Source organism: Stegostoma tigrinum, chromosome 36 (assembly GCF_030684315.1).
Source record: "Stegostoma tigrinum isolate sSteTig4 chromosome 36, sSteTig4.hap1, whole genome shotgun sequence".
Classification (NCBI taxonomy): domain Eukaryota; kingdom Metazoa; phylum Chordata; class Chondrichthyes; order Orectolobiformes; family Stegostomatidae; genus Stegostoma; species Stegostoma tigrinum.
The window spans coordinates 25906044-25926567 of NC_081389.1; the positions used below are offsets into that span (position 1 = coordinate 25906044).

General features: G+C 41.7%; 1 protein-coding gene across 2 annotated transcripts in view; it reads left to right on the forward strand.

Moving 5' to 3' along the window:
- otud7a (OTU deubiquitinase 7A) overlaps window positions 1-20524 on the forward strand; it is a 163811-nt gene that overhangs the window by 48230 nt on the left and 95057 nt on the right. The window lies entirely within an intron of this gene.

A 20524-nucleotide genomic window follows, 5' to 3' on the forward strand; every position in this document is an offset into this window, starting at 1 on the left:
ACCTTTTCATAAACAAGTGAACAACATTGGCCACCCTCTAATCTTCTGGTACTTCACCAGATGGAACAAAAATCTCTGCAAGGGCTTCTACAGTTGCTTCTCTAGTCTCCCACAACCTCAGAGGATGGACTTGATCAGGCCCAGGGGATTTATCCACCTAATGCACTTTAAGGCTGCAGACACCTCTTTTCTGGTATTATATATGTGCTCCAAAATATCTCCCCTTGTTTCCTTTATTTACTTAGCATCCATGATTTTCTCCTCAGTAAACTCTGAGGAGAAATATTCATTAAAAATCTCCCCCATCTCCTGTGGCTCCACGATAGAGAACAGGCAGTGATGGCATACCCCACGGAGGCGGTCTGCACGTACTCCTCTGTACGGTGAGTTATGCAGCACCCCAAAAACGAGGACTGTTGCTCATTCATTTTAAGCTTCAACCTCTGCATGTGCGCCATATTGGTGAATGTGCTGTGACAGCTGACCTATGACACAGTATTTTTTTTTTTAAAAAACGGAGTTTATGTTGCCTTCCTTCTTCCCACTTCCCACCCAGACCATTGAGTAGAGTCCATCATAAAGTTACAGACCAGTCCATGCCTCCCCCAAATTATATTGTGGAGATAACCTGGACCCCATCTTTATTTTAACGGCAAGGTGCTGTGTTCCAGATATGATTCAATTGGTCCACGACTAAACTTCAATTAAAACATACTTTATTCTTTCAATGCATTTAAAATGCAACAAAAGTGTAACTTTGTGCTTTTGACATACTTGGACTCAGATGTACAGAACGGAAACAAACCCTTCAGTCCAACTTGTCCATGCCAACCAAATATCCCTGATTTAAATCTAGCCCCATTTGACCTATATCTCTCTAAGCTCTTCCTATTCATATACCCATCCAGATGCTTTTCAAATGTTGTAATGTACCAGCCTCCACCTCTTCCTCTGGCAGCTCGTTCCATACATGCACCACCCTCTGTGTGGAAAAAGTTACCCCTTGCATCCCTTTGAAATCTTTGTCCTCTCACCTTAAACCCACGCCCTCAAGTTTTGGACTCCCCAACTCTGGGAAAAGACCTTGTTTATTTATCCAATCCGTGACACTCACGATTTTCTAAACCTTTAAAAGGTCAGCCTTCAGCCTCTGGCACTCGAGGGAAAATAGCACCATTCGATTCAATGTCTCCCTCCAGCTTAAAGCCTTGTGCACTGGCAACATGCTTGCAAATATTTTCTGAACTCTTTTCAAGTTTCACAAGATCCTTCCTATAGCAAGGAGACTAGAATTATGTACAGTATTCCAAAAGTGGCCTAACCAATGTTCTGTAAAGCCAAAACATGACCTCCCAACTCCAACATACTTAGCACTGACCAATAAAGGCAAGTATACCAAATACCACCTTCACTATCCTATCTATCTGCAAGTCCACTTTCAAGGAGCTATGAACTTGCACTCCAAGGTCTCTTTGTTCAGTAACACTCCTCAGGACCTTACCATTAAGTGTATAAGCCCTGCTCTGATTTTGCCTTTACAAAATCCAGCAGCTCTCATTTACCTAAATTGAACTCCACCTGCCATTCCTCGGCCCATTGGCCCATCTGAACAAATTTTGCTTTTCCAAATACATGTAAATCCTGTCCCTCAGGATTCCCTGCAACAACTTGTCCACCACCAATCTCAGGCTCACCCTGGTCTATTAGTCCCCTGGCTTTTCCTTACCAGCTTTCTAAAATAGTGGCACCACAGTAGCCGGTCTCCAGTCTTCCAAGACCTCACCTGTGGCTGTCAATGATACAAGTATCTCAGCAAGGGGCTCAGCAAACACTTCCCTTTATTCCCACAGAATTAGACATAGAACAGTACAGCACAGAACAGGCCCTTCAGCCCACGATGTTGTGCTGACCATTGATCCTCAAGTATGCACCCTCAAATTTCTATGACCATATGCATGTCCAGCAGTCTCTTAAATGACCCCAATGACCTTGCTTCCACAACTGCTGCTGGCAACGCATTCCATGCTTCTCAACTCTCCTGTGTAAAGAACCCGCCTCTGACATCCCCTCTATACTTTCCTCCAACCACCTTAAAACTATGACCCCTCGTGCTAGCCATTTCTGCCCTGGGAAATAGTCTCTGGCTATCAACTCTATCTATGCCTCTCATTATCTTGTATACCTACAAGATAATGAGGTGTTCTTGGTACACCTGATCAGGCCACCAGGAATTATCCACCCTTGTATATCTTAAGACGTTCAGCATCTCCTCGTCTGTAATATGGACATTTTTTCACGACGTTGCTGTTTATTTTCACACATTCTATACCTTCATATCCTTCAATATACTTGTTTATTGTCGCTCTCTCGCTCTCTCCTACCCACACCCCCCCACCCACCATCTCCTATGTTTCCAAACATAGGTAGCCTTCCTAATCTTTTAAGGGTCCCTGTTCTTTCCCTAGTTACTCTTTTGCCTTTAGTGTATTTGTAGCATCCCTTTGAATTCTCTTTAACCCTTTTAGCCCTCCTGATTTCCCTCTAAAGTATACTCCTACTGCTTTTATATTCTTCTAGAGATTCACTTAGACCTAGGCCCGAAACGTCAGCTTTTGTGCTCCTAAGATGCTGCTTGGCCTGCTGTGTTCATCCAGCTTCATACTTTGTTACTTGACTATCTGTCGTTTTTCTCCCTACAGCAACCATGTATCGTATCCCCTAGCTTCTGTAAATCGCATTGCCTGTAACAGCTTTATTCTTTTCCTTCCCTCATTCACTGCATGAGGGTGTCACTGGCTAGGCCAACATTTATTGCCCATTCCTAATTGCCCAGAGGCCAGCAATGAATCAACCATATTGCTGTAGGTTTGGGGTCACATGTAGGTCAGACCAGGTAAGGATGACAGTTTCATTAGTGAATCAGATGAGTTTTACCAACTGTCAGCAATGGATTCACAGCCATCATTCGACTGTTAATTCCAGATACTTTATTGAATTCAAATTCTACCATCTGCCATGGCAGGATTCGGACCGGGGTCCCCAGAACATTACCTGGGTCTCTGGATTAACAGTCCAGCGATAATACCACTTGGCCATTGCCTCCCCTGTTGCTCCAACTGATCCGTGTGATCCAATATGATTTGTAACCACACACGGTTTGTGCAGACATAGTCATCAGTAACATGGAAACTTGCCCTAATGAGGATTTTGTGAGGTTCTATATTTTGGTAGGAAGAAGTAGAGGAGCTGAATATTATTTAAATGGAAAATAACTGCAAAATGCTATGGAACAGAGGGATTTGGAAGTCCTCGTGAATCAACAAAAACTAACATGCAAGTTCTGCAAGTAATAGGGTAGGCGAATGGAATATTGGTCTTTATTTCAAACTGAATAGAGTACAAAACTAGGGTGGATTTGCTAAAACTGTATCCCCACTGTGGGCTGATTTTAATGCCTTATGTGAACAGTTTTGGGCCCTTACCTAAAGAAAGATATATGTTGGCATTGGAGGCGGTCTAGAGACGGTTCACTAAGCAGCTACTAGGTATGGAGGAACTGTTTTATGGAGGAGAGGTTGAGTAAGTTATACTTGTACTTGAAATATAGTAAAATGAGAGGTGACTTTATTGAAACATACAAAATTCTTGGAGACTTGACACAGTAAAAATTGAAGTTATTTCCCTTTGCGGGAGAGTCTAGGACCAGAGGGCATAAAATTCAGAATAAGGGGTCACACCTTTAAGACAGAGATGAGAGATTTCTTCTCCAGAGAATGATAAAACAATGGAATTATTTATTCTGGGGGGCTGTCATGGTTGTATTCCAAGGTTGAGATAGGAAAAAATTAATCAGAAGGAAATTCAGGGTTATGGGAAAAAGGCAGGAAAATGGAGTTGAGGATTATCAGATTAACCATGATCTCATTGACTGGCGGAGTAGACTCGATGGGCTGAATGACCTTCTCCTCCTCTATCTTATGGGCGGCCTTAATTATCCATGGGACAAATCATTAAATCATTGAATCATTGTTCATGCATTAAATCAGAACACTTGTTTTATTCAGTATTCCACTCAGTCTTATGCATAAATAATATTTCTAGATTTCATCTTTATTTCTTGCAGCAATTAATATAATCTGTTACCTGTTGCATTTGAATGTCAGTTTTTCTTGTTCAGAACACTGCAATATTTCATATGTTTTTATTCCCACTTTTTAAAATTTTTCATTGTGAATATATTTTTGTATTACACTTTCAACATGGATGTACTTTGCTATATGTTAGGCTTTTCATAGAAGTTTTACTGCGCAGGAGAAGGCCATTCAGCACAATGTTACCAAGTGCCTATCTCTTACTTTTTATTCATTCATGGGTCATGGGTATTGCTGGCCAGCCAACATTTATTGCCCATCCCAAGTTGCCCTAGTGGAGATGCTGGTGAGCTGTCTTCTTGAACTGCTGCAGGTTGACCCACAATTCCTTGAGGGATGGAATTCCAGGATTTTGACCTAGCAATGTATTTCCAAATCAGGATGATGAATGACTTTGAGGGGAACTTGCAGATGGTGGTATTCCATCTGTCTGCTGACCTTATCTTAAGTGAACATGGGTTTAGAAGGTGTCGTCTGAGGAACTTCAGTAAATTTCTGCGTTGCATCTTACAGTAGTACACACTGCTGCTCCTGAGTGTCAGTGGTAGAGGGAGTGGATGTTTTGGGTGTGGGGTAGAGGAAGGGGGGCATGCCAAAAAAGCCTCCTGCTGCCTCCATGGCTCCTTTCAATCCATGAACATCACTATCAGAAAAGAAACAGACCGGAGCTTGGGCTGTCGAGTAGCAAGTAACATTCGTGTCGCACGATGTCCACTTCCAATAATGGAAGTGTTTCCAAACAAAAACGTAGGGGTGCAGGTGCATAGTTCCTTGAATGTGGAGTCAGAGTGGTGAAAAGGCATTTCGCACCCTTGCCTTCATTGGTCAGAACATTGAATACAGGAATTGGGACATCATGTTGCAGCTGACAGGACATTGGTGAGGCCACTTTTTTAGCATACTGCATAAAATTCTGGCCACCCTTCTGTAGGAAGGATGTTGTTAAACTAGAGAAGGTGCAGAAAAGATTTACGAGGATGTTGCTGGGACTGGAAGACTTTGAAGTACAGCGAGAGACCAAATAGACTGGACCTTCTTTCCCTGGAGCATTGGAGGAGGAGCGGGGACCTGATACATCCTTATAAAACCATGGATAGAGCAAATAGCCCAAGGCTTCTTCCAGGGTCATGGAGCCCAGAACTAGAGCACTTAGATTTAAGGTGAGAGGGGAAAGATTTGAAAAGGACCCGAGGGCTAACTTTTCCACACAGTGCATGTATGGAATTAGCTGCCAGAGAAAGTTGAAGATTTGGATATAACTATAACATTCCAAAGGCATCTGGATGGGAATATGAACATGAAGGGTTTAAAGGGATATGGGCCAAAACTAGCAAATGGGACTAGGTCAGATTGGGATGTCTGGTCACTGCGGACAAATTGGACCTGCAACTCTGATACCATTGGGCTGCAGGGTTCCCAAGTGGAATAAATGTGGATTTCACAAGCTTCAAAATTCCACCCCCTCCCCCCCCCCCCCCCCCACTACATCCCAAAACCAGCCCAGTTTGCCCCCGCCTGCCTAACCTGTTCTTCCTCTCACCTATCCCCTCCTCCCACCTCCAAGCCGCACCTCCATTTCCTACCTACTAACCTCATCCCGCCCCCTTGACCTGTCCGTCCTCCCCAGACTGACCTATCCCCTCCCTACCTCCCCACCCATACTTTCCTCTCCACTTATCTTCTCCTCTATCAATCTTCGGTCTGCCTCCCCCCCCCCCCCGTCCCTATTTATTTCAGAACCCTCTCCCCGTCCCCCTTTTCTGATGAAGGGTCTAGGTCCGAAACGTCAGCTTTTGTGCTCCTAAGATGCTGCTTAGCCTGCTGTGTTCACCCAGCTCCACACTTTGTTATCTTGAATTGGACCGAAGGTTCTGTTTCTCTGCTGTATGACATGATGGCACGTGGAGTAAATCAAACTGGCTGAAGACTGGTATCTTTAATGCTGGTGGTTATTGGAGGTGGCTGTGATGGATCATCCACTTGGTACTTGCTGAAGATTGTTGTGAATACTTCAGCGATTTCTTTGTACAGATACCTTGGGTACTTCTATCATTTGATAATGGCGATTTTTGTGGTGTTGTCCGCCACCATTTCCCTGTGACATTGAGCATAATGTTATTCAAATAATCATTCAATGCCCTCTTGAATGCCTTAATTAAATCTGTCTCCACCACATTTCTGGACATGTGCATTCCATACCCTAACTACTTACTCAGTGAAAGATGTGTTCCTCACTTCATCTTCCTTTGCAGATCACTAAGCCTATGCCTTTTTGTTTCTTTTGAGTAGGAACAGTTTCTCCCTGTACACTCTAACCAACATGGTCCTGATCCTGAAAACCTTGATCAGATCACCTCTTAGCTGCCTCCTGTCTCAAGGAGAACAGTCCAAACTTCTTCAATCTGTCCTCATCACTGAAGCTGCTCATTCCTGGAACCATTGTTGAGAACAGCTCTCTCTTTTTGTTCTCCAATGCATTCTCTCTCTCTCGCGCGTGCCCTGTCGCGCCCCCCTCCCCCTGCCGCGCACGCCCTCTCGCGCCCCCCCCTTCTCGCGCACGTGTGCCCGCCCTGCCACTTTCAATGCTCTTCCTACCAAAATGCATCCTGTCTCAGTTTTGAGTAAGTAATCATAGAGATATACAGCACAGAAACAGACCTTTCTGTCCAATGTGTCAATGCTGACCGGCTATCCTAAATAAATTAGTCCCTTTTGCCAGCATTTGGCCTATATCCCTTCGTATTCATATTCCCACCAGATGCCTTTTAAATACTGGAATTGTACCAGCCTGCACCACTTCCTCTGGCAGCTCATTCCATACGCACACCACCCCTGTACAAAAGAGTTGCCCCTAACTCCTATACTCATTCAAGAGATCTCTTCTTTAAAACATTCTTTTGAGCTTTGAAGTTGTATGAGACACTAAATACCAATTAACATTTTGTTGAGAAATGTATACAAATAACAATTCCTGAAAACTATGGAAAGAAAAAGTACGATTTATTTTCTCTCAGTCTGAAAATGAATACAGTTTAAATGTAAAAAGCCTAAACACAGATTCGCCCAAATTTTTTTCCATAGGCAACAAACAAAATGCAATTAAAGCTAAAGTTCAGAGATAATGAGACAAGGTAAAATTATTATTGTTTCCGGAACAGAACCAACACTGCATACAAAAAAATTTAACAAACGATGTAAATGTAATTGGTTTTGACTTTGTAAGGTAATAGGGTAAACATAAAGATCAGTAGAGAGTCCGGAAAAGGGCATTTACAGTTTTGTCTATAAATTGCTCTGTATCAGCATGATATCAAACCCTGATTTAGATCTTTAAAATTGACATTCGTGATTATAAATTGTGCACATTAGATCCAAAGAGGTTGGATTTCGGCCAACTTAAGATACTGTATGACCTCCAAATGCCAACAAAAGAATGCAAATAGGCCGAAAAGAAGTACTGTCAAATGCTTACATAAGCAGTGCATAGAATTGGCTGATTCTGTAGTTGACATTTTTATGCCTTGGTTTAGCTGTTTAATTCCATTTGTTAGTGAATTGTGTTGCTGTTCTTAGTATAACTACATATGAAATTGTTTACTTTACCAGGTTATGATGTAAAATGGATATGAGGATTGCACAGGAAAATTGTGTTGAGATGGAAAATCATCATTGACCTTACTCAGTAACAGGTTGGCTAGAAGGGCTGTGTAGCTTGCACCTATTCTTTACATTCTTACGTAAAATTCCAACCTTGCACCAAAAATTGGATCCACTCTTGGGTTAAATGTCTGCCTTGATAGAATGATCTTGAAAATTTGGAAACTCTATCAACCTGTTTTGGACAATCTTGGCTCATACATACGATTCTTCAGTGCAAGATATTACTTCAGCTCCGGTTTAGATTTATTATATAAATAAGAAATTATGAACTTCTGATTGTTTGGATGAAAAAAAGGTTTTATGTTTGAATAATTGTCAGCTGAGTTACAAAAAGGTTGCTGTCCATATGAAACTGGTACTTCATAACTGGCGTTGATTATGACAAATTAGAATGCTAGTCATTTGCATTGAATTCAGTTATTGTACATGTATTTTCCTCATAATTTAAAACTGGCATCTGGCATACTTCGAATCCTTCAACTTGCTTCACCAAAATTATTTCCTATTTGCAGTAATGTTTTGGAACTTGCCTTATCTCCATCAGCATTGTGGTTCTGTATGTGATTTCACAATATAAACACTGTAGCGTTTGTGAAGGAGTTGCAGGATTCATCTAAGCAAAATGCTTTCATCACTCTAGTTGAAATATTGCAGAAATAAAATTGGGTTGGTGATTTATCAACACACTTTTGACAAAACACACTGGTCAGTTTCACTTGCATAACTATAACTACTGTACAAAGTATCCATTAGTTTTTCCCAAATTTAGAGATAATGCTGCAATAGTAGAAAGTTAAAGTAGATTGCAGAAGTGTGTATTTTGAGAAATTAATCCAATTAGCACATTCTATGGTTAGCACAGTTGAGAGTTTGTCATTGCCTGAGGTTTTTTTAACCAGAACGTTGCTGTGTCACCAGTTGATTTGTGATAATTAGTTCAGGCACCTTCTGATTTTCCAAGGGAGTTGGCAGGTTTTCAAGTAACAAATGCCTTACTGATGATCTCCATTCCCTTTAAAGCTGTTGCATCACACTTGTGAAAAACTGACTGGATAGCAAGAAACTGAAACTTAAATAAAGTTACAGCAGTGTTAAAGTAATTTTGTGAATAAAAGTGCATGTTATTTGATCTGTCAAACTATCATAGAATATAGAACATTACAGCACAGTACAGGCCCTTCGGCCCTTGATGTTTGTGCCGACCTGTCATACCGATCTCAAGCCCATCTAACCTACGCTATTCCATGTACGTCCATATGCTTATCCAATGACGACTTAAATGTACCTAAAGTTGGCGAATCTACTACCGTTGCAGGCAAAGCGTTCCATTCCCTTACTACTCTCTGAGTAAAGAAACTACCTCTGACACCTGTCCTATATCTTTCACCCTTCAATTTAAAGCTATGCCCCCTCGTGCTCGCCATCACCATCCTAGGAAAAAGGTTCTCCCTATCCACCCTATTTAACCCTCTGATGGACCCTGTCTTGTCCTCATCTATGCCTTCAGTTGTTTTCACGCTCTGACAATTTGTTCTTATTTCTTCAGTTAATCTCATTGTGCCTCGTTTTGTCCCTACACAGTAGGTTACTTGCTGATCGCCGTTGCAGCACTAAACTGGCCGTTCTGTTTATGTTGCTGTTGTTGGCAGCAGTGTGTTTCCTCCATGCGCTCTCACATTTATTGAATCTTAAATTATTTGTTTTCAAGTTGCAAACAGTTGTGGAAGACTCACATTGGGAGATGGTAGTGTTATTTTGAGCTGATGTGCAAGATATAAGCTGCTTCCTAACCCTGATTTCAAAGTTGAAAATTGTATATTCACTATCAATGCCATTTCATCAAAGGAGAGATTTTTAACCTGAGTGTCGATGGATTTGGAGCAATAAGACCTGAGAACAGTAGTGATGTTCCACCAGTGCAGTGAAATACATCAGTTCTTTGTTACATTATGCTTAGTGGAAATTTGTGTTGAAAACATTAATGTTTGTTTTAAAAAGCATTAAGTGCTCAAGAAACCTCTACTATCTCTGAGATGCAGAGCGGTGTAGGTTTCCATCTAACTTAACAGCGCAGAAGGTAGTAAGTACATTTTACCAATTCTGTTATTATCTGATGTCATACACTAATACAGTGCCCATTGATATCATTGAGCAGAAATTTGAAAGTAAGAGTGCTGACTCAAATTTCTCTTCTTCCTTCCCTGAAAAGCAGAACCCAATCTTGAAATCAGCTAAATTTGTACAGATCAAATGTTAATCAAATGGGTTCTTCAAAGTCCTTAATATAGCTAATCAAACCACATCATTTCACAAAGAGCTGAATTCTTGGACATATCGAAGTAATTGACAAGCAATTAACTATTTGGTATCAATTACTGTTTGAACAGTTAGTGTCGTTGTGCAGTAAGTTAAACTGTAGCTCCGTAGCTTTACCAGTTTTATCTCTGGTTTGTTGCGGTGAGTGCACATTCGTTTCTTTGAAACCTGAATCATTCATTCTCTCTTGATCTTATTTTTCCACTGCTGATATCGGATACATTCGTTTCTTGTTTTACATCAGCATTATGAAAGCTATGTTTATCATTTTGTTTGTTTTAAAAACTGAGTTTTTTTTGTGCAGGTTTTTTTGATTCCCTTTAAAGTCACTAATGTACGAACTTGACATCCTATCCAGTACCAGTCAATATGATCTGGAATCATTTTCATAGAATCTTAGAATCACTGCAATGTGGAAGCAAGCCATTCAGCCCATCAAGTCCATACCGACCCTCAGAGCATCCCAACCAGACCTTAACCCTGAAACCTTGCACTTCTCATGGTTAATATTTTGCTGAGTTAAACATTCACATGTTTGAAGTGAAAATCTGCAAGATTTGTGGTTACTTTTAATAATATTTCTTCATGAATAATTTGGTGCAATTAAGAAATAAAAATGCTTCCCAGGCAGTGAGAACTGATTCCTGATTAATCATTAAGCACTTTGGTCAGTGCTTTACTGTACCCTTTTAAAGTTCTTGAGCTGTTTTTTGTATTGTCTTGGGAGAGCAAACTGATAATTGCTGTCCTTTATTTAATTTGTGGCTGATCGCACAATATCAGGCCTCAAGACATGAGCAAAGGTAATTTGAACTGCACGTTACAGCAGCACATTCACTATCCCCAGGCGAACTACAGCCAGCATAACCACTATTGTGCAAAATTCAAACCTTGGTTAACTTGCTATGGCTGTGATAGCAGGAGATCAGTGCTGAGGCAGCTGGCTTAAATGGCTGAAGACCTAGCTAGAAGCAGCAATACATCTTTTACATCACTGCTTAAGTGCCTGCTAATGTTATATTGACTGCCAGAAGGTTCAGATTAGCTTGCCTGAAGGATTTATTAAGTACAGAAAAAGAATGCTATTTTGATTATTTTCCTTCCCATTGTCAGTATCAGAATTCTTCTATTCTCACTGTTGGTAAACAGAAGAAATTGATCCTGAAATATAGAAGACATACAAACATAGACAATAGGAGCAGGAGGAGTCTATTTGGCACTTCGAACCTGCTCCACCATGCTTCATGATCACGTCTGATCGTCCAACTCAATAACCTAATCCTGCTTTCTCTCTATAAACTTTTTGATCCCATTTTCCGCAAGTGCTATATCTAGTCACCTCTTGAATACGTTCAGTGCTTTGGCATAAATTGCTTCCTGCAGTAATGAATTTCATTACTGTATGCACCACTTTGTTCCCTAGCCAACATCTCTGTCTCTGGCTTGCTACAGTGTTCCAGTGCAGCCCAGCACAAGCTGGAGGAACGCCACCTCATTTTCCGCTTAGGGACTCTACAGCCCTCCAGACTCAGTATTGAGTTCAGTCATTTTAGGGCCAAAACTCTCCCATGTCCCAGCCGCCCCACCCCACACACCAGGCCTTGTTACCATATAGCCTGCCACTACACATCTCCTGTTGTTGGTCACTAGCAGTCTCCATTAACAACTATTCACCCTCCCAGCTTGATGGTTAGCAACTCCTTTGTCTGCCCAACTGTCTTTCTCTCTCTTTTGGGCTCTATCCCACCTCTATTACTACTTACCCCACACGCCTCCCTATTTTCTGCATGTAAACTGATGTTTTCCCCAGCCACCATCAGTTCTGAGGAAGGGACACTGGACCTGCCGAGCTTTTCCAGAAACTTTCGTTTTTGTTCCTGAATTACAGCATCATAGTTCTTTTGCTTTTAATGAATTTCACAGGCTCACCACTGTGTGCCTCCTTATCTCCGTCCTAAATCGTCTATCCTGAATCTTCATACTTTGACCCCTGGTTCTGGACACACCCACCATCAGGAACATCCACCCTGCATCAACCCTGTCTAGTCCAGTTAGAATTTTATAAGACGGAGATTCCCCTTCGTTCATCTGAACACCAGCAAAAACAGTCCTAACGTAGTCAGTCTCTATTTGTACATCAGACCCGCCACCCCTGGGATCAGCCTGGTAAACCTTCGCTGCACTCCCATGACAGCAAGAACATCCTTCCTCAGAAAAAGAGACCAAAACTGCACACAGTATTCCAGGTGTGGTCTCGTCAATGTCCTGTACAACTGCAACATGTCCCTGCTTCTGTACTCAACTCTCGCAATGTAGGCCAACGAACCATATATGAGCAGTGGAGATAGTTTATGCTGTCTATATAAGAACAGGGATGAGAAAGGCATTGCATACATATATTCTAAGAATCTAAGTAGTTAGCCTCAATTTGTTGTTAAGGTTGGAACAAGAACAAATTTAAAGCCTTCGTATCTGAAAGAATGAAGCATTCAAAATTAAATTAATCAGTTAACAGCGCAAATGGAGGGGATGGATATGATTTGATGGTGATTACTAAGATGTGGTTGCAGGGTGACCAGGCTCAGAATTAAATATCGGAGAATACTCAGCGTTTCAGAAGGAAAAGCAGGTGGTGCAGCTTTACTTGTAAAGGAAGAGATCAGTTAGAGAGTAGTTAGAAATGATATCAGTATTGGCGATTTGAAGACATCGAGTCAGTCTGGGTAGAAATATGAAGTAGGAAGTGAAGAAGGCCCCTGGTAGGAATAATCTACGGGTCTTTAAACAGTGTTTTCACAGAGTGTAATATAAAACAGGAAATAATGTTGGCTTGGAAGAAAGGCACAATTCTCGTGGATAATTTCAGTATGTACATAGACTGAAATAATCAAATTGACAAGGGTAGCCTCAAGGGAGCATTCATTTAAATGTTTCTTTTTCTTTCCCTTCATCCCTCCCTCCCTCCCTCCCCTCTTGCTTTCTTTCAGCAATATGCTGGGGATTCAAACGGACGCAGGCTCAATCCAGATTTGGTGGTATTGTTGGGGTGGGATATCTAGTAAAGGATTGCCTAGGGAAGAGTGATCATAACATAAAATTTCAAATGTAGCATTAGAGCAAGAAACTAGAATCCCAAACTAGCATTCTTGAGTTCAATAAAAGTAATTTATGCAGCTTGAGATCAGGTTTGGCCTGAGTGGACTGGGAAGAAAGACTGAAAAGTAGGACAATTGATGAGCAATGGCAACTGTTTCTAAGGAGACGTTCATTTCCTCCCAACTAAAATATATTGCAGAAAGGAGGAAAGATTATAAGAGAGGAAAAAGAAGTATCGTGGCTAACCAAGAAAGTTGAAGATAACATAATGACAAAAATTTAAGGCATATCCTATTGCAAAGACCTCTGGCAATTTGGGGGATTGGGAAATTGATGGGAAATCTGATGAAATCAACTTCAGGAAGGGAGCCTCCAAACATCCACCTTCTTCCTCAACTGAGGATTCCCCAGCATCATGGTTTACAGGGCACTTGATCCAGTCTGACCCATCTCCCGCACTTCAGCCCTCACCCCTTCTTTTCCTTCTCTCAAAATGATGGGGACCCCTTGTCCTCCCCTACCATCCACAAATGTGACTGCATCCAGAGGATCATTAGCCACCATTTCTGCCACCTCCAGTGGGATACACCACCAGACACATTCTCCTCTCCCTTGTCATCCTACCGCAAGACCTTTCCCTCCAGGACACCTCTCCTTCAGTCCCAACAATTCCCCATGGCACCTCCCCTTGCAACTGCAGAATGTATAACACCTGCCCAGTTACTTCATCCCTGCTCACGATTTAAGGGGTCAAGCACATCTTCTAGGTGAAGCAGCGCTTTACTTGCAGTTCACTCAATCTAGTTGGCTGCTCACAATGTAAACTCCTTTACATTGGGGAAATGACATGCAGATTGGGTGACTGCTTTGCAGAACACCGATGTGCTATCTACAAAGATAACAGTTTCCAGTTGCCTGCCACTTCAGTACATCACTTTGTTCTCTAGCCAACATCTCTGTTTCAGGCTTGCTGCAGTGTTCCAGTGAAGCTCAGCACAAGCTGGAAGAGCAGCACTTCCTTTTCCGCTTGGCAACTGAGTAGTCTCCTGAACTCCATTTGAGCTTTGGGGCTGGAGGCACCTTGTTCCATGTCCTTACCCCAACTCTCGCACACCTTGTTATCATATCCTCTGCTGTTACGCTCAACCATTTTTAATGACTAATAGTCTCCAGTTGCAATTATTCATTATCCTACTCTGACCGTGATCCTGTTGTCTGTCCAACTGCTCTTCTCCCCCACATTGGGCTTCATTTCCACTTATCATTTAGTTCTATCCCTTCCCCCACTCTGTCTTTTGCATAATAAACAACTTCTTGTCCATTATACCACCAATCCTGGTGTAATCCGAAAACTTACTAATCATACCTCTTCAATTCTTGTCCAAATTATTTATATAATGACAAAAACAAAGGAACCAGCACCGATCCCTGTGGCATACTGCTCTTCACAGACCACCAGTTTGAAAACCAACTCTCTGCCATCACCCTGCCTTCAAGCCAATTTTGTATCCAATTAGCCAGCTCTCCCTGGATCCCATGAGATTTAACCTTGCTCAACAATTCACCATGTGGTACCTTGTCAAGGGTCTAGCTGAAGTCCTTGTAGACAATTCTACTGCACTGCCCTCACTACTTCCTTGGTCCCCTTCAAAAAACTCAAGTTTGAGAGACACCATTTCCTAGGCACAAAGCCATGCTGATTATCCTAATGAGTGCTAAAATCTCCAGATACCTGTAGATCCTGTCTCTCCAAATCTAATAACTCTAACAACTCACCCATCACAGATGTTAGGCTCAGTTTCCCACATGCCAATTCTGTAGATCAAATCCCGACATTAAACATATATTATCTTTATGTACTTTTGTCTGTTGAAATTACGTGACAACAATAATAGAAGTTTTGAATTGAACTCTTTATTTTTTTAGCTGAAAAGTGATGAGGAACAATTGAATCAGCGATTTGATAAATTGGCATGAATACTTGGAAGTGCATACACAATGTTATTTTATATTAACATTTTTGAAGGATTAGTGGAACCTCTTTGACATTCGTAGAATTTTACAGAACAGAAAAGGATCATTTGGTCCATTGTGCTTGCTGACTCTTTGAAAGTGCTCATCAATCAGTCTTACTCTCCCATCTCTTTCCCCATAGCCCTGCAAATTTTTCCTTTTCAACTATGTTTAGTTCTCTTCTACTATAATTCGGATTTCACTATCCTTTTAGTCTGGTCATCTCTGATGGTTAACAATCTACTGTGAAAATAAGTCTTCATATCTCTCCCATGGCTCTCTTGCTAATTACATTTAAGACCATCCTCTGGTTGCCACCCTTCCTGCCAGTGAAATTAGTTTCTTCTAATATACCTACTAAAACCATTATCTTGTTCACAACCAGGCCTACGCTAATCTTTCCTCCACCACTGCTTTTGCAATTTGTTTTTGCCATAATAATTGAAATCCTCCACCTCTTGGAATATTTGAGTACTCTTCTTGTCATTTTTAGATGGAGTGAATATAATTGCTGAACGGATTTTTCAGGAAGGTTGGTAAAAGAGAGATGTTTTAAAAGTGGACAAATAAAAGCAAAACTTTTTGGAAGAGTTGTGCTGGACTTGAAACGTTAACTTTGCTTCTCTCTACAGATTCTGCTGGACCTGCTGAGTTTCTCCAGTACTTTCTTGCTGTAACACAGATAGCAAGCCAAAACAAATCAGCCCCACTGTCATTGGATTCCCAATACACTGAATCTAAAACATTCAATGACCCTCTAAACTGTCCAGTTGCTGGTAATCTGATTTTTATGGATAACAGACATTGCACACTAACAGTTTATTATTAATAATGAAACTTCAGCAGAACATAAAGTAATAAGGTAATCTGATTGATAGTTACAATCCAAAGTCGCCTTTGATAATAACCTCACCCCCCCCCCATCCCCCACTCACGCACAGATGCAGTTAACGATAAATTAACAAAGAAAATAAAGCAATAACTAGTTTTCGATGATAGGATTATACCTTTTTTTTCCTGAGGAAGGTCTAGACATGAAGCATCAGCTTTTCTGCTGTTGCTTGGACTGCTGTGTTCATCCAGCTCTATGCCTTGTTAACTAGTTTTAAATGATTGTTACCAGGCTTTCATGAAATTGTGGGACAATAGGTTGTACATAGGCAAGTAGAACTGCATATCTTGCTTGAATTCTGAAATCACAAGTTAGTGCAATCAACTTCAGCAGATTTCTAGAAATATTTACCTATTTCTTGCAGATTGGGATTCTTTTCTCTGAAGTTTCAACAACTTGATTCATACATTCGTACTGCATGGAAAAGTCCCTTCAGCCTACCAAGTCTGCTCTAACATAACTGTCACTAAAAGTGCACCAATCCCAAATTTCTGCTCTTGTCTTTATATGCTGAATGTTACAATGTTTGAAGTAGTCATCCAATTATTCTTTAAAGGTTTGAAGATTGCTATCCTCCACTACCTTCCCAGGCAGTACATTCCAGATTCCTACCACCTGCTGAGTGAAACAGTTTTTCCCAGATCACCTCTGAATATCCTACCCCTTGCCCTTAAATTATGCCCTCTCATGATTGACCCGCAACCAAGGGAACAGATGTTCTCTCTTCACCCTGCCTGTACCTCTTGATCGTGTTCCCCCTTATTCATCTCTGCTCTAAAGAAAACAATCCAAGATTATCTAGTCTCTCCTTACAACACCCAGACAACATCCTGGTGAAGATAACAAAGTGTGAAGCTGGATGAACACAGCAGGCCAAGCAGCATCTCAGGAGCGCAAAAGCTGACGTTTTGGGCCTAGACCCTTCATCAGACCCTTCCAGCGTCTGCAGTTCCCATTATCTCTGATCCAGCTGATCAAGTTTCCCTCAATTCCATGTGCTTTAAACTTCTCAATCAGTCTCTCATGTGGGACCTTGTCAAAAGCTTTGCTAAAATCCATATTAACTGCATCAACTGAATTTCCTTAATGTACACACTTGATCTCATTTTCAAAAATTCCAGCATTTCTTAGACCTCCATCTGACTATGCCACGCTGACTATCCCTAGCTAAGCCATGCCTTTCCAACTGGCTATTAATTCGCTCCTTCAGAATTTTCTCCAATAGCTTCCCTACCATTGATGTGAGACTCACTGGTCTGTAATCTCTACTACTGCTCTTATAAAGCGGAACTATATTAGCCATCCTCCAGTCCTCTGGCACTTCCCCTGTGGCCAGATAGAAATTAAAAATTTGTCGGAGCTCCTGCAATTTCCTGCCTTGCCTCTGACGGCAGCCTGATATGCAGTTTACCCAGGCTAGGGGATTTGTCTGTTTTTAAGCCTGACCAATCCTCCAATACCTCCCCGTTTCCAATGTTGAACTGTGCAAGTTCCTCACGGTCTCATTTCCTGAATTCCGTCCTTACATTCTTCTTATCCTGACTGCAAACCAAAGAGAAGTATTCATTCAACATCCTTCTAATATTCTGAGGTTTTGCACACTGGTTATCCCCTTGGTCCCTAATGGGGCCTACTCTTTCCCTGGTTAACCTCTTCCAGTTTAATGTTTTTATAAAGTATCTTAGCATTTCCTAATCCTGATGCAAGTCCTTTCTCATGTCCCCTTTTTGCTTTAAGTGCTTTCTCAAGGTCCCTCCTGCACCTCCTGTATTTGTTTAGGGCCACAGCTGAATTGCTCCCATTAGACTTTCTAAAAGACCTACTCTTCTTTATTCAGCCCTGAATAGTCCCAGACATTCAGGGTTTCATGAACTTTATTACTGTTAAATTTCCCTGTGAAGGGTGCATGTTGGACCTGTACTCTCCCTTGCTCCTTTTTGACTGCCCCACACCCCCATTGCTCTGCTGTAGATCTACCTGCAAGGAGCTGTTCCCAGTCCCCTGTGACCAGATCCTGCTTTCTTTTAATGAAATCTGCATTTCCCTAATCCAAAGCCATACTTTGCTGACCATCTGGTGACTTGCCTGAATGGTTCCCCCGCCCCCACCGCCACATCAAACATTTGTCTGGCTGGGAGATAGTAGGAGCTGCAGATGCTGGAGAATCTGAGATAACAATGTGTAGAACTGGATGAACATAGCAGGCCAAGCAGCATTAGAGAAGCAGGAAGGCTGACGTTTCGGGTCTAGACCCTTCTTCAGAAAACAAGAAACCAGTACATCAATGTATCTGCTCCTTTGATGCTGCTTGGCCTGCTGTGTTCATCCAGCTCTACACCTTGTTAGGTCTGGGTAGGATACTGTTTGGAGCGTCAGTGTGGACTCAATGGACTGAATGGCCTGCTTCCACATGGGAATTCTATCATTTTAACACTTGGTTCCAAACCAAAAGAAAAAGAAATCAAAAATAGCAATGGTCTCTACATTCTGATTTTATTTTAGAGATGGGCTGACTGGATTCCTATTGTTAACTGAGAGTAAGGAAACTGACGAGAAATTTAGAATAATGTTTGAGTTAGAGATGTTAATGTACTCCTATGTGGTTCCTTACCCAATGGTGGGAAAGATGCTGGAGTCAGAGGGTTAGATAGGGTAGATAGGGAGAGCCTTTTTCCTAGGATGGTGACGGCGAGCACAAGGGGGCATAGCTTTAAATTGAGGGGTAAAAGATATAGGACAGATGTCAGAGGTAGTTTCTTTACTCAGAGTAGTAAGGGAATGGAACGCTTTGCCAACTTTAAGTACATTTAAGTCGTTATTGGACAAGCATATGGGCGTAGATGGAATAGTGTAGGTTAGATGGGCTTGATCGGTATGACAGGTCGGCACAACATCGAGGGCTGAAGGGCCTGTACTGTGCTGTAATGTTCTATGTTTTATGTTCAATTATAAAAGATGAAATTACGACTCATTTGGATAGCAGTAGCAGGGTAGGCCAGAGCCAGCATGGATTTACAAAGGGGAAATCGTGCTTGACTAATCTACTGGAATTTTTTTAGGTACCTGGACTTTTCAGAAAGCCGTTGATGAAGTCCCACTTAGGAGATCAGTGAGCAAAATTAGGGCACATAGTACTGGGGGCAAAGTACTGACTTGGATTGAAAATTGGCTGGCTGACAGGAAGCAAAGAGTAGTGATAAACAGGTTCCTTTCAGAATGGCAGGTGGTGACCAGTGGGATACCACAAGGTTCAGTGCTGGGACTGCAGCTGTTTACAATATACATTAATGATATAGACGAAGGCATTAAAAGTAATATTAGCAAACTTGCTGATGGCACAAAGCTGGGTGGCAGTGTGAAATGTGAGGAGGATGTTAAGAGAATACAGCGTGACTTAGACAGGCTAAGTGAGTAGACGGATGCATAGCAGATGCAGTTTAGTGTGGATAAATGTTAGGTTATCCACTTTGGTGGCAAGAACAGGAAGGCAGATTACTATCTATGTGGAGTCAAGTTAGGTAAAGGGGAAGTACGAGATCTAGGTGTTCTTGTACATCAGTCAATGAAAGCAAGCATGCAGGTACAGTAGGCAGTGAAGAAAGCTAATGGCATGCTGGCCTTCATAACAAGAGGAATTGAGTACAGGAGCAAAGAGGTCTTTCTGCAGCTGTACAGGGCCCTGGTGAGACCGCACCTGGAGAATTGTGTGCAGTTTTGGTCTCCAAATTTGAGGAAGGACATTCTGGCTATTAAGGGAGTGCAGCATAGGTTCACGAGGTCAATTCCCAGGATGGCAGGACTATCATATGTTGGAAGATTGGAGCGACTGGGCTTGTATACACTGGAGTTTAGAAGGATGAGAGAGGATCTGATTGAGACGTATAAGATTATTAAGGGATTGGACACTCTGGAGGCAGGAAACATGTTTCCGCTGATGAGAACCAGAGGACACAGTTTAAAGGTAAGGGGTAGTCCATTTAGAACAGAGTTGAGGAAAGACTTCTTCACCCAGAGTGGTGGATATATGGAATGCTCTGCCCCAGAAGGCAGTGGAGGCCAACTCTGTGGATACTTTCAAGAAAGATGGACAGAGCTCTTAAAGATAGTGGAATCAAGGGTTATGGGGATAAAGCAGGAACAGGATACTGATTGTGGATGATCAGCCATGATCATAATGAATGGTGGTGCTGGCTCAAAGGGACAAATGGCCTACTCCTGTACCTATTGTCTATTTAAAAATCCATATAAACCACAACTGTTGCATTTCTTTTCAAGCATCCCCAAGATTAACAAACATGCACTTTCTTAAGTTATTGAATTCATTTTTCAATGAAAATAAACATTGTATTAAGATGGGGATGGATGAAAAGAACTTGTGGTGGAGCAGTACTCTGGT